This window comes from Oncorhynchus nerka, linkage group LG22 (assembly GCF_034236695.1).
Source record: "Oncorhynchus nerka isolate Pitt River linkage group LG22, Oner_Uvic_2.0, whole genome shotgun sequence".
Classification (NCBI taxonomy): Eukaryota; Metazoa; Chordata; class Actinopteri; order Salmoniformes; family Salmonidae; genus Oncorhynchus; species Oncorhynchus nerka.
Window position 1 is genome coordinate 7712049 of NC_088417.1, and position 13097 is coordinate 7725145.

Genomic DNA, 13097 nt, shown 5'->3' on the forward strand with positions numbered 1-13097 from the left:
ATGTGGAGGCTATATACAGGGTGTTACGGTACAGAGTCAATGTGGAGGCAATATACAGGGTGTTACGGTACAGAGTCAATGTGGAGGCTATATACAGGGTATTACGGTACAGAGTCAATGTGGAGGCTATATACAGGGTGTTACGGTACAGAGTCAATGTGGAGGCTATATACAGGGTATTACGGTACAGAGTCAATGTGGAGGCTATATACAGGGTATTACGGTACCGTGCTCGGTCCTGCTTTTCCTGTAGTCCACGATCATCTCCTTTGTCTTGCTCACATTAATGGAGAGGTTGTTGTCCTGGCACCACACTGCCAGGTCTCTGACCTCCTCCCTATAGGCTGTCTCATCGTTGTCGGTGATCAGGCCTAACACTGTTGTGTCGTCAGCAAACTTAATATTGGACACACTTAATGTTGGTGTTGGAGTCGTACTTGGTCATGCAGTCATGGGTGAACAGGGAGTGCAGGAGGTGACTGACCACGCATCCCTGAGGGGTTTCCGTGTTGAAGATCAGCTTGGCAAATGTGTTGTTACCCACCCTTACCACCTGGGGGCGGCCCGTCAGGAAGTCCAGGATCCAGTTGCAGAGGGAGGTGTTTAGTCCCAGGGTCCTTATAAGTCTTTTCTAGGCAAAGCCCCGCCTTACCTCAGCTCAGTGTGGAGTGCATTAGAGATTGTGTCGTCTGTGGATCTGTTGGGGCGGTATGCAAATTGGTGTGGGTCTAGGGTTTCTGGGATAATGGTGTTGATGTGAGCCATGACCTGCCTTTCAAAGCACTTCATGGCTACAGACATGAGTGCTACGGTTTGGTAGTCATTTAGGCAGGTTACCTTAGTGTTCTTGGCCACAGGCACTATGTAATCCGTCTGGCCCTGCGGCCTTGTGAATGTTGACCTGTTTAAATGTCTTACTCACATCAGCTATGGAGAGCGTGATCACAGAGTCCTCCGGAACAGCTGATGCTCTCATGCATGCTTCAGTGTTGCTTGCCTTGAAGCGAACATAGTTATTTAGCTCGTCTGGTAGGCTCGTGTCAACATTTCACAGGCCACAATCAACTGCCTGATCAACTCTATGCAAAGGAGATGTGTCGCACTGCACGAGGCACATGATGGTCACACCAGATACTTACTGGTTTTCTGATCCACACCCCTCTACCTTTTATTTAAGGTATCTGTGACCAACAGATGCATATCTGTATTCCCAGTCATGTGAAATCCATAGATTAGGACCTAATTAGTTGATTTCATTTGACTGATTTCCTGATATGAACTGTAACTCAGTAAAATCTTTAAAACTGTTCCATGTGGGAGGAGCACGTGATGCCGCGGAGCTGAGCAGACGTTGACAAACCGAGCTCTTCAAAGTTATTCTATTTTTACCTAAATAACAACGTTGAAACAATATTCTATCATCGGCTGATAAATTGTCAAGTACTTACCTTCCCAAAGAGCCATGGACCTCCGACCGAGAGGCAAGAAGGACGACCAAAATGTTGTTGATTCCCAAGATAACGATAACGCTACAGCTAGCAAGATTAGCATTAGCCCTCATAACTCAGATGACAGTTCCAGACTGTTGCTCTCAGCAGCCTCTTGCAAGCCTGCCGACATGCTGGCTACTCTCCTCCGGGAAATGCAGGATGGTAACAGAGGTCTTTCTATGAAAATCGATAAGAAATCGGCTGAACTCCATTCTTCCATTGACGACCTGAAATCCTCCATGAATGATCTCTTGAGAACGACTGAGGCAGAGTTGTGCATTATAGCACAGTTGAAGATACCATCGCTAGACATGACCAGGTCTTGACACAACTGCAAAAGGACAATGCCTACCTCAAAAACAAGGTAGATCAGATGGATAACCAGAGTAGACGTAGTAATATCCGTGTGGTGGGATTGAAAGAGGACAGCGAGGGCCGTGACCCAGTCCATTTCTTCACTCAATGGATCCCGGAGGTCCTAGGCATTCACCAAACCGCTGGAAATCGAACGCGCCCACAGAACATCAGCGCCGAAACACCGGCCAGATGAGCCCCCACGAGTCGTCCTGATCAGGTTCCTCCGTTTCCAAGACAGAGAGAAGATACTGCAACTCGCAAGAGCCAAAGGGGACATCACCATCGATGGAAGGGGCCAGCCTTTTCCCAGATATGAGCGAGGATCTCGCCAGACGTCGCAAGCAGTTCAGACCTGCCGCCAAAGCAATGAAGGAGAAGAACACCACCGGCTACCTCATCCACGCTGCGCGGATGAAAGTTCAGTACAAAGGCCGAAGCCATCTCTTCAACACACCGGGAGAAGTGCACACTTTTCTCAAAGAACTGAACAATGTGTGAGCCAGGACGTCTGGACGGTCTCTCTGGGGGATAAAATGCAACGTCTGAGCCAGGACGGTTTCTCTGGGGGATAAGATGCAACGTCTGAGCCAGGACGGTCTCTCTGGGGGATAAGATGCAACGTCTGAGCCAGGACAGTCTCTCTGGGGGATAAGATGCAACGTCTGAGCCAGGACGGTCCCTCTGGGGGATAAGATGCAACGTCTGAGCCAGGACGGTCTCTCTGGGGGATAAAATGCAGTTTCTCTTATCCGGATTGAACTGCTGGTATCTCCCGGTCACTTTAATTGATTTGTACATTTTCAACTAACCGTATCTTTCCGGGGTGAGTTCTATTACATTTACAGGAGAGTATATTTTGGTTTAGTCCATATCTACTGGGCGAAGCAATACGTGGGCTTAGGCCCACTGTTTTCCCCCTCATTTATGTTAATCTTTCGAAAAGAGACTCAAGCAGCCCTTACCGTGGGCAGTAAATATTCAGCCATAAATATCTATTCACAACGTTTGTTTTCAACTTAGAGAGCTCGCAGGTTTTAGTTTACGCCAAGGTTTAGCCAGTAAGAGCAAGATGGAAAGCGAGCAGCAACGTATCTCTACAAGTGTATTCATGTTTGATTGTTGGGATTGTTGTTTTAGTCTGACAATCGGGGTGGGTGGGATTTTTATTATTTTTTCTTCCTTTTTTCTATGTTTATTGTTTCCTTCCTAAAGAGACACACAGGTCACTTTTGTGCTCAAACCAAAGTTGAAACATTTCCTAATTATCTGCATATGATAGATTTCTATTCAGTTACATATTTGAAACCCAACCTATGCTTAATCCACTAAAATATGTCACATTCAACGTAAAAGATCTTAACAGCCCGATTAAAAGGAAAAGAGTCAAGGTATGTATAAAGAAATTAAAGGCTGACATTGTGTTTTTACAAGAAACACATCTTACAGCCAGTGAACACAAGAAATTGAAGAGGGAATGGGTAGGACAAGTTTTTGCGTCCTCTTTTAACTCCAAAGCAAGAGGAACTGCAAGTTTGATAAGTAGACACATCCCCTTCTGCGTCAACAACACCATCTCTGATCCCTCTGGCAGGTTTGTTTTGGTGCAGGGGCATATGTTTTCAGAGTCTTGAACCCTATTGAATATTTATGCTCCTAACTTCGATGACCATATGTTTATTCAGAATGTCTTCCTTCAGGTTGCTCAAGCACCACCAGGATGGCTACTGGTTGGAGGAGATTTTAATTTTTGCTTAGATACAGTTCTTGATAGGTCTTCTGATAAACCCTCACTTCTTACCAAAGCCGGCAAGCTCACCATGTCATTCATGAAAGATCTCAATTTACTAGACATCTGGAGACAGTTGCACCCACAGGATAGGGACTACTCTTTTTATTCTCACCCGCACAAGACACACACACGCATAGATAACTTTTTACTTTCGACACAACTGTTTCATAGAGTGTTAGATGTCGAGTATCTCCCCAGATTGCTTAGTGACCATTCTCCTCTGGTATTATCAATCTCCATTCCTACCAGGGTAAATGGAGCATATAGATGGAGACTAAATTCTACACTCCTAAAGCAACTTGAATTTTGTGCATTCATCAAAGAGCAGATCAATATTTTTACTTTGACAAAAAAACGCTCTGCTCCTGACAGCTTCATTCTTTGGGACACATTGAAGGCCTATCTGAGGGGACAGATTATTTCCTATACTAAAGGGCTGAAGAGAAAACACGGTGCGGAACTGAGTGCCCTTGAATCTGAAATCTCAGAGCTAGAGAAAACCTACCAAAGAAGCCCGACTAAAGATCTATACAGGCTTTTGGTAAATAAAAAACTTCAATATAATATTCTGAACACATATCAAGCTGAGAGGGCCATCACTAAATCAAAAGAGCGTTATTACGAGCTTGGAGAGAAAGCTCACAAAGTATTGGCATGGCAACTGAAAGCAGAGGAAAGTAAGAGGAGAATTAATGCCATAGAAACTCTTACTAATGAGATATCTTTCGACCCTACTGAAATTAATAATACTTTTAAGAAATACTATGAAGACCTCTACACTTCCCAATCAAGCGATGATCTGTCAGAGATCAACTCCTTTCTCTCCTCTCTCAACCTCCCATGCCTGTCAGGGGAAGACAGCGAGCGCCTGAGTGAACACTTCTCAGTTCCTGAATTATTGGAGGCCATTAAATCCTTACCTTCTAATAAATCTCCTGGGGAGGATGGCTTCCCTCCAGAGTTCTATAAAGAATTTAGGGAGCTGTTGGTCCCCTACCTTATGGAGGTACTTAAAAAAGCCAGAAGACAACTGCTTTCCAGAGTCCTTCTCTCAAGCAGTGATTACTGTAATCCACAAGAAAGGGAAAAACCCGCTAAAGTGCGCCTCCTATAGACCAATCTCTCTCCTTAACACAGATTGTAAACTGGTCACCAAGATGCTATCTAAGAGACTGGAGTCATGTCTTCCCCTGTTGGTCAACCCAGATCAGACTGGCTTCATAATTAATAGATTGTCCTCCAATAATCTCAGAAGGTTCTTTGATATAATTCACCTTGCTAACAAAAACAAAATACCTTGTGTCGCAGTCTCCCTCGACGCTGAAAAGGCCTTTGATAGGGTTGAATGGCCATACCTCTTTCGCGTCTTGGAAAAGTTCAGTTTAGGTACCGTGTTTGTAAATTTGATAAAATCACTCTAAAAATCTCCTAAAGCTAGGATTGCTACCAATGGGATTACTTCCTCCTCTTTCCCTCTTTATAGGGGGAACAGACAAGGTTGCCCAATTAGCCCCCACCTCTTTGCTCTCGCTACTAGGCTATTAGAACGTGCCCTGACATACATGGCTTTGAGGTGGGCCCCCATACCCATAAATTATCACTCTTTGCGGACGACCTTATCTTATTTCTAACAAACCCAGAACACTCCCTCTCTCACTTGCAGATCCTACTACAGTGTTATAGTTCTTTCTCTGGATATAAAGTCAATTTTGATAAAAGCGAAATCTTACCGTTGTCTGTCTATGACCATCATACCATCAAGCACACGTTTCCTTTTAGATGGTCGCCTATCGGCTTCACATATTTGGGCATAATTGTGGATGGTAACCTGACCATCCTCTACAAACTCAATCTGGCCAGTTTGTTGCAAAAGGTGGAGGTTGACCTTTGTAAATGGATGGACTTACCTCTCACTCTACTGGGTAGAATCCATGTAATTAAAATGAATGTCCTGCCCAGGTTTCTATATCTGTTTCAATCTCTCCCTATCCCTGTTCCCGCAGCATTTTTTTCCTCTCTCGACAAGCTGACCAGACGGTTTATCTGGCACGGCAAAACCCTAGGGTTGGCCTGGATTAACTGACCCTTGATTACAGTCAAGGGGGCTTAAACCTCCCCAATTTTAGAATGTACTACTGGGCTGCACAGTCTAGGTTTCTGGCTCAGAGGTTTGACAATGGTCCCTCTCCCTCATGGTTGAACATTGAAAAGCTTGAGGTAAATGATGACACTGGGGCAGAATTGTTTTACAAATGGGACAGAAAATCTATAAAAACCATCACAGACAACCCTTTAATCATACATTCTGTCCTGGCATGGTGCAAACTGCATGAGCTGTTCGGACGAGGAGGATTCCTTTCACCTAAAACCCCTTTATGGAACAATAGATTGATTCCTATGTTTTTCCAGAATAGTAACTTTAGACCATGGTCTGATAAGGGGATCACTCTTCTGGAACATTGTTACGAGGAGGGAGTTCTTATGTCTTTATATCAGCTGAAACAGAAATACCACTTGCCTAACAGGGACTTCTTTAGCTACCTACAACTACAGAACTTTATTAGGGTGACTCTCAAGGGACAATGGAACCTACCTAAGATGTCACCTATTGAACAACTCTGCCACGCAGACCAACCACTGTTCAAGACCATTTCCCGTGTATACGATGCTCTTATGTCAGGACTAACACTGCCTGGGCTAGATAAACCCCGACTTAGATGGGAGAAAGATCTGGGTATTGATCTTGATGAGGATCTATGGAGTGACCTATGCAGGGATGGTGTTACATCCACATTGAACTCCAGATACAGACTGATCCAGTTTAATTTCCTCATCAGCTCTATATCACCCCATCTAGACTGCACAAATCCAACCCAGATATCTCCTCCCTATGTTTTAGATGTGGCTCAGATGAAGGAACATTCCTCCATTCCACTTGGCAGTGTTCAAAACTACACGGTTTCTGGTAGGGGGTATGTGATACCATATCCTCAATTCATGGTGTTGCATTCCCTTTAGACCCGGAGGTCTGTCTACTGGGCAACTTTACTAACACCAATCTTAGGCAAAGCCATACTATAAAGCTAACAGAAATATTGCTAGCGATTGCCAAGAAATGTATTGCCTTGAAATGGAAATTGGATTCCTCCCTGCCAGTTGCAATGTGGCTATCAAAAGTTAATAGTTGTATCCCTTTGGAGAAAATCACTTACTGCTTGAGGAATAAGTTAAAGACATTTTTACAGAATTTGGCAACCTTTTATTGACAATATGGAGAATTCTCCCCACATCTCATTGATTGAATCTATATATAATCCTCACATAATGTTTCACACGTAACACATAATATGTAGCCTACGGCAGGTGATCCAATGTCTCGTTATTATTATTTTCTTATTGTATGTTTGTATATATAATTATAATTATTTTTTTGTTTTTTTTGTTACGCTCGTCTGTTACTGTCACTTTGTCCTATCGTTGTCTAATATCTTTTCACTTTTGTTTTGAATGTTCTTAAATTGGAAAATGCAAAAATATATATATATATTTTTTTAACTGTTCCATGTGGCATTTATTTGTGTGTAGATTTGCGGGTTCAGGTTCGGGCCCTTAGATTTTCACAAACAGCTGACGAGTGCACCACTAGAACCTACTTTGGATATCCTCATCTTTATTACAATATTATGCTAACTTACTTACCTCTTTTTACATTAATTAAATTTTTAGTAAACTAAGACTTTGAAGTCATTTGCCTCCATCCTCAACCCTTTTAATTGTTGTACCTTGATTTATAAATTTACTGAAATCCGTTATCTGATCATTCAAAAGTAGGCTATACATTTGACATGGTAGACAATGGCTACAGACTGACTGATGGCTATAGGTAGAGACTGACTGATGGCTACAGACTGACTGATGGCTACAGACTGACTGATGGCTATAGGTACAGACTGACTGATGGCTACAGACTGACTGATGGCTATAGGTACAGACTGACTGATGGCTATATGTACAGACTGACTGATGGCTATAGGTACAGACTGACTGATGGCTATAGGTACAGACTGACTGATGGCTATAGGTAGAGACTGATGGCTATAGGTACAGACTGACTGATGGCTATAGGTACAGACTGACTGATGGCTATAGGTACAGACTGACTGATGGCTATAGGTACAGACTGACTGATGGCTATAGGTAGAGACTGACTGATGGCTATAGGTACAGACTGACTGATGGCTATAGGTACAGACTGACTGATGGCTATAGGTACAGACTGACTGATGGCTATAGGTACAGACTGACTGACTGACTGATGGCTACAGACTGACTGATGGCTACAGACTGACTGATGGCTACAGACTGACTGATGGCTATAGGTACAGACTGACTGATGGCTATAGGTAGAGACTGACTGATGGCTATAGGTAGAGACTGACTGATGGCTATAGGTAGAGACTGACTGATGGCTATAGGTACAGACTGACTGATGGCTATGACTACAGACTGACTGATGGCTATAGGTACAGACTGACTGATGGCTATAGGTACAGACTGACTGATGGCTATGACTACAGACGGACTGATGGCTATAGGTACAGACTGACTGATGGCTATGACTACAGACTGACTGATGGCTATGACTACAGACTGACTGATGGCTATAGGTACAGACTGACTGATGGCTATGACTACAGACTGACTGATGGCTATAGGTACAGACTGACTGATGGCTATAGGTAGAGACTGATTGATGGCTATGACTACAGACTGATGGCTATAGGTACAGACTGACTGGCTATAGGTACAGACTGACTGATGGCTATAGGTAGAGACTGACTGATTGCTATAGGTACAGACTGACTGATGGCTATAGGTAGAGACTGACTGATTGCTATAGGTACAGACTGATTGATGGCTATGACTACAGACTGATGGCTATAGGTACAGACTGACTGATGGCTATAGGTACAGACTGACTGATGGCTATAGGTAGAGACTGACTGATTGCTATAGGTACAGACTGACTGATGGCTATAGGTAGAGACTGACTGATGGCTATAGGTACAGACTGACTGATTGCTATAGGTACAGACTGACTGATGGCTACAGACTGACTGATGGCTATAGGTACAGACTGACTGATGGCTACAGACTGACTGATGGCTATAGGTACAGACTGACTGATGGCTATAGGTAGAGACTGACTGATGGCTATAGGTAGAGACTGACTGATGGCTATAGGTACAGACTGACTGATTGCTATAGGTAGAGACTGACTGATGGCTATAGGTACAGACTGACTGATGGCTACAGACTACAGACTGACTGATGGCTATAGGTACAGACTGACTGATGGCTATAGGTACAGACTGACTGATGGCTATAGGTACAGACTGACTGAAAGCTATAGTTACAGACTGACTGATGGCTATAGGTAGAGACTGACTGATTGCCATAGGTACAGACTGACTGATGGCTATAGGTAGAGACTGACTGATTGCTATAGGTACAGACTGATTGATGGCTATGACTACAGACTGATGGCTATAGGTACAGACTGACTGATTGCTATAGGTACAGACTGACTGATGGCTATAGGTAGAGACTGACTGATTGCTATAGGTACAGACTGACTGATGGCTATAGGTAGAGACTGACTGATTGCTATAGGTACAGACTGATTGATGGCTATGACTACAGACTGATGGCTATAAGTACAGACTGACTGATGGCTATAGGTACAGACTGACTGATGGCTATAGGTAGAGACTGACTGATTGCTATAGGTACAGACTGACTGATGGCTATAGGTAGAGACTGACTGATGGCTATAGGTACAGACTGACTGATTGCTATAGGTACAGACTGACTGATGGCTATAGGTACAGACTGACTGATGGCTATAGGTAGAGACTGACTGATGGCTATAGGTACAGACTGACTGATTGCTATAGGTACAGACTGACTGATGGCTATGACTACAGACTGATGGCTATAAGTACAGACTGACTGATTGCTATAGGTACAGACTGACTGATGGCTATAGGTAGAGACTGACTGATGGCTATAGGTACAGACTGACTGATTGCTATAGGTACAGACTGACTGATGGCTACAGACTGACTGATGGCTATAGGTACAGACTGACTGATGGCTATAGGTACAGACTGACTGATGGCTATAGGTACAGACTGACTGATTGCTATAGGTACAGACTGACTGATGGCTATAGGTAGAGACTGACTGATGGCTATAGGTACAGACTGACTGATGGCTATAGATAGAGACTGACTGATGGCTATAGGTACAGACTGACTGATTGCTATAGGTACTGACTGACTGATGGCTATAGGTAGAGACTGACTGATGGCTATAGGTACAGACTGACTGATTGCTATAGGTACAGACTGACTGATGGCTATAGGTACAGACTGACTGATGGCTATAGGTAGAGACTGACTGATGGCTATAGGTACAGACTGACTGATTGCTATAGGTACAGACTGACTGATGGCTACAGACTGACTGATGGCTATAGGTACAGACTGACTGATGGCTATGACTACAGACTGACTGATGGCTATGACTACAGACTGACTGATGGCTATAGGTACAGACTGACTGATGGCTATGACTACAGACTGACTGATGGCTATAGGTACAGACTGACTGATGGCTATGACTACATACTGATGGCTATAGGTAGAGACTGACTGATGGCTATAGGTACAGACTGACTGATGGCTACAGACTGACTGATGGCTATAGGTACAGACTGACTGATGGCTATAGGTACAGACTGACTGATGGCTATAGGTACAGACTGACTGATGGCTATGACTACAGACTGATGGCTATAGGTACAGACTGACTGATGGCTATAGGTACAGACTGATTGATGGCTATGACTACAGACTGATGGCTATAGGTACAGACTGACTGATGGCTATGAATACAGACTGATGGCTATAGGTACAGACTGACTGACTGACTGATGGCTACAGACTGACTGATGGCTATAGGTACAGACTGACTGATGGCTATAGGTACAGACTGACTGATGGCTATAGGTACAGACTGATGGCTATAGGTACAGACTGACTGATGGCTATAGGTACAGACTGATTGATGGCTATGACTACAGACTGATGGCTATAGGTACAGACTGACTGATGGCTATAGGTACAGACTGATTGATGGCTATGACTACAGACTGATGGCTATAGGTACAGACTGACTGATGGCTATGACTACAGACTGATGGCTATAGGTACAGACTGACTGACTGATGTTTTGCAGGTACTATTTAATGAAGCTGCCAGTTGAGGACTTGTGAGGCGTCTGTTTCTCAAACTAGACACTCCAATGTACTTGCCCTCTTGCTCAGTTGTGCACCGGGGCCTCCCACTCCTCTTTCTATTCTGGTTAGAGACAGTATGCGCTGTTCTGTGAAGGGAGTAGTACACAGCATTGTACAAGATCTTTCGTTTCTTGGCAATTTCTCGCATGGAATAGCCTTCATTTCTCAGAACCAAAATAGACTGACGAGTTTCATTAGAAAGGTCTTTGTTTCTGGCCATTTTGAGTGTGTAATCAAACCCACAAATGCTGATGCTCCAGATTCTCAACTAGTCTAAAGAAGGCCAGTTATATTGCTTCTAGGGTAGGGGGCAGCATTCTGAATTTTGGATGAAAAGCATGGCCAAATTAAACGGCATGCTACTCAGGCCCAGAGATATGATATGCATATAACTGGTATATTTGGATAGAAAACACTCTAAAGTTTCCAAAACTGTTAAAATAGTGTCTGTGAAGTATAACAGAACTGATTTAGCAGGCGAAAACCTGAGAAAAATCCATTCAGGAAGTAGTTTTTTTGGTTTTGTAGTTTTCTATTCAATGCCATTACAGTATCCATTGACTTAGGACTCCATTTGCAGTTCCTATGCCTTCCACTTGATGTCAACAGTCTTTAGAAATCGTTTCAGGCCTGTATTCTTATAAATGAGGGAGTAAGACCAGTCTGAACGAGTGGACCCTAACATGACACAGTTTTTTCAGGCACATGTGCATTTCTTGTTTACCTTTTATATTGACAACGTTATTGTCCGGTTGGAATATTATAGATCATTTAGGCTAAAAAACAACCTGAAGATTGAATATAAACATCGTTTGACATGTTTCTATGAACTTTATGGATACAATTTGGATTTTTTTGTCTGATTGTTTTGAGTGAGTTTGAGCCTGTGGATTACTGAAGAAAACACGCTAACAACAAGGTTTTTGGATATAAAGAGACTTCATCGAACAAAAGGAACATTTATTGAGTAAATGAATGTCTTCTGGTTGCCACCATATGAAGATCATCAAAGGTAAGGGATTAATTTTCTCTATTTCTGAGTTTTGTAACGCTTCTGCTTGGCTGGTTACTGTTTGTAATAATTTGTCAACTGGGCCAAGTTCTGGGCTAGGTATGTTCTGGGCTAGGTATGTTCTGGGCTAGGTATGTTCTGGGCTAGGTATGTTCTGGGCTAGGTATGCTTTCGCCAAAAAGCATTTTTATAAATATGACACTGTGGTTTGTTTAACAAAAAGTTCATCTTTAAACCTATGTAAAATATGTTTTGTTTTCTGAATTTTTATAATGAGCATTTCTGTAATTGAATTTGGCGCTCTGCAATCTCACTGGATGTTGGCCAGATGGGACGCTAGCGTCCCACATACCCTAGAGAGGTTAATCAGCACAAACAGTTTTCAGCTGTACTAACATAATTGCAAAGGGTTTTCTAATGATCCAATTAGCCTTTTAAATGATAACCTTGGATTAGTTAACACAGCATACCATTGGAACACAGGAGTGATGGTTGCTGATAATTGGCCCCTGTACGACACAACGTAAAAACAAAACACTCGAAAATTTAGAGCACATTTTTTGGGCCATTAAAAAAAACATCAAATTGGTCAGAAATACAGTGTAGACATTGTTAATGTTGTAAATGACTATTGTAGCTGGAAACGGCTGATGGAATATCTACATAGTTGTTTTGGCTTTTCATTAAATTATAATATAATTTCAGACTGATGGATTTGTGGCATTAGAATTAGTTTTATTTACCTGTTTGTTCGCTCTCTCACTCACTCACACGCACGCACGCACGCACGCACGCACGCACGCACGCACACACACACACACACACACACACACACACACACACACACACAGAGATTAGTGTGGAAGCATTGGGCATTGGGTCTGCATTAGCCGTCGCCGTGGCAATAGATAAAAGAGTCTCAGGGAGTTAGGGGGTATTAACAGAGAAGAAGAAGACCTAACCTCAGGGAGTTAGGGGGTATTAACAGAGAAGAAGAAGCAGACCTAACCTCAGGGAGTTAGGGGGTATTAACAGAGAAGAAGCAGACCTAACCTCAGGGAGTTAGGGGGTATTAACAGAGAAGAA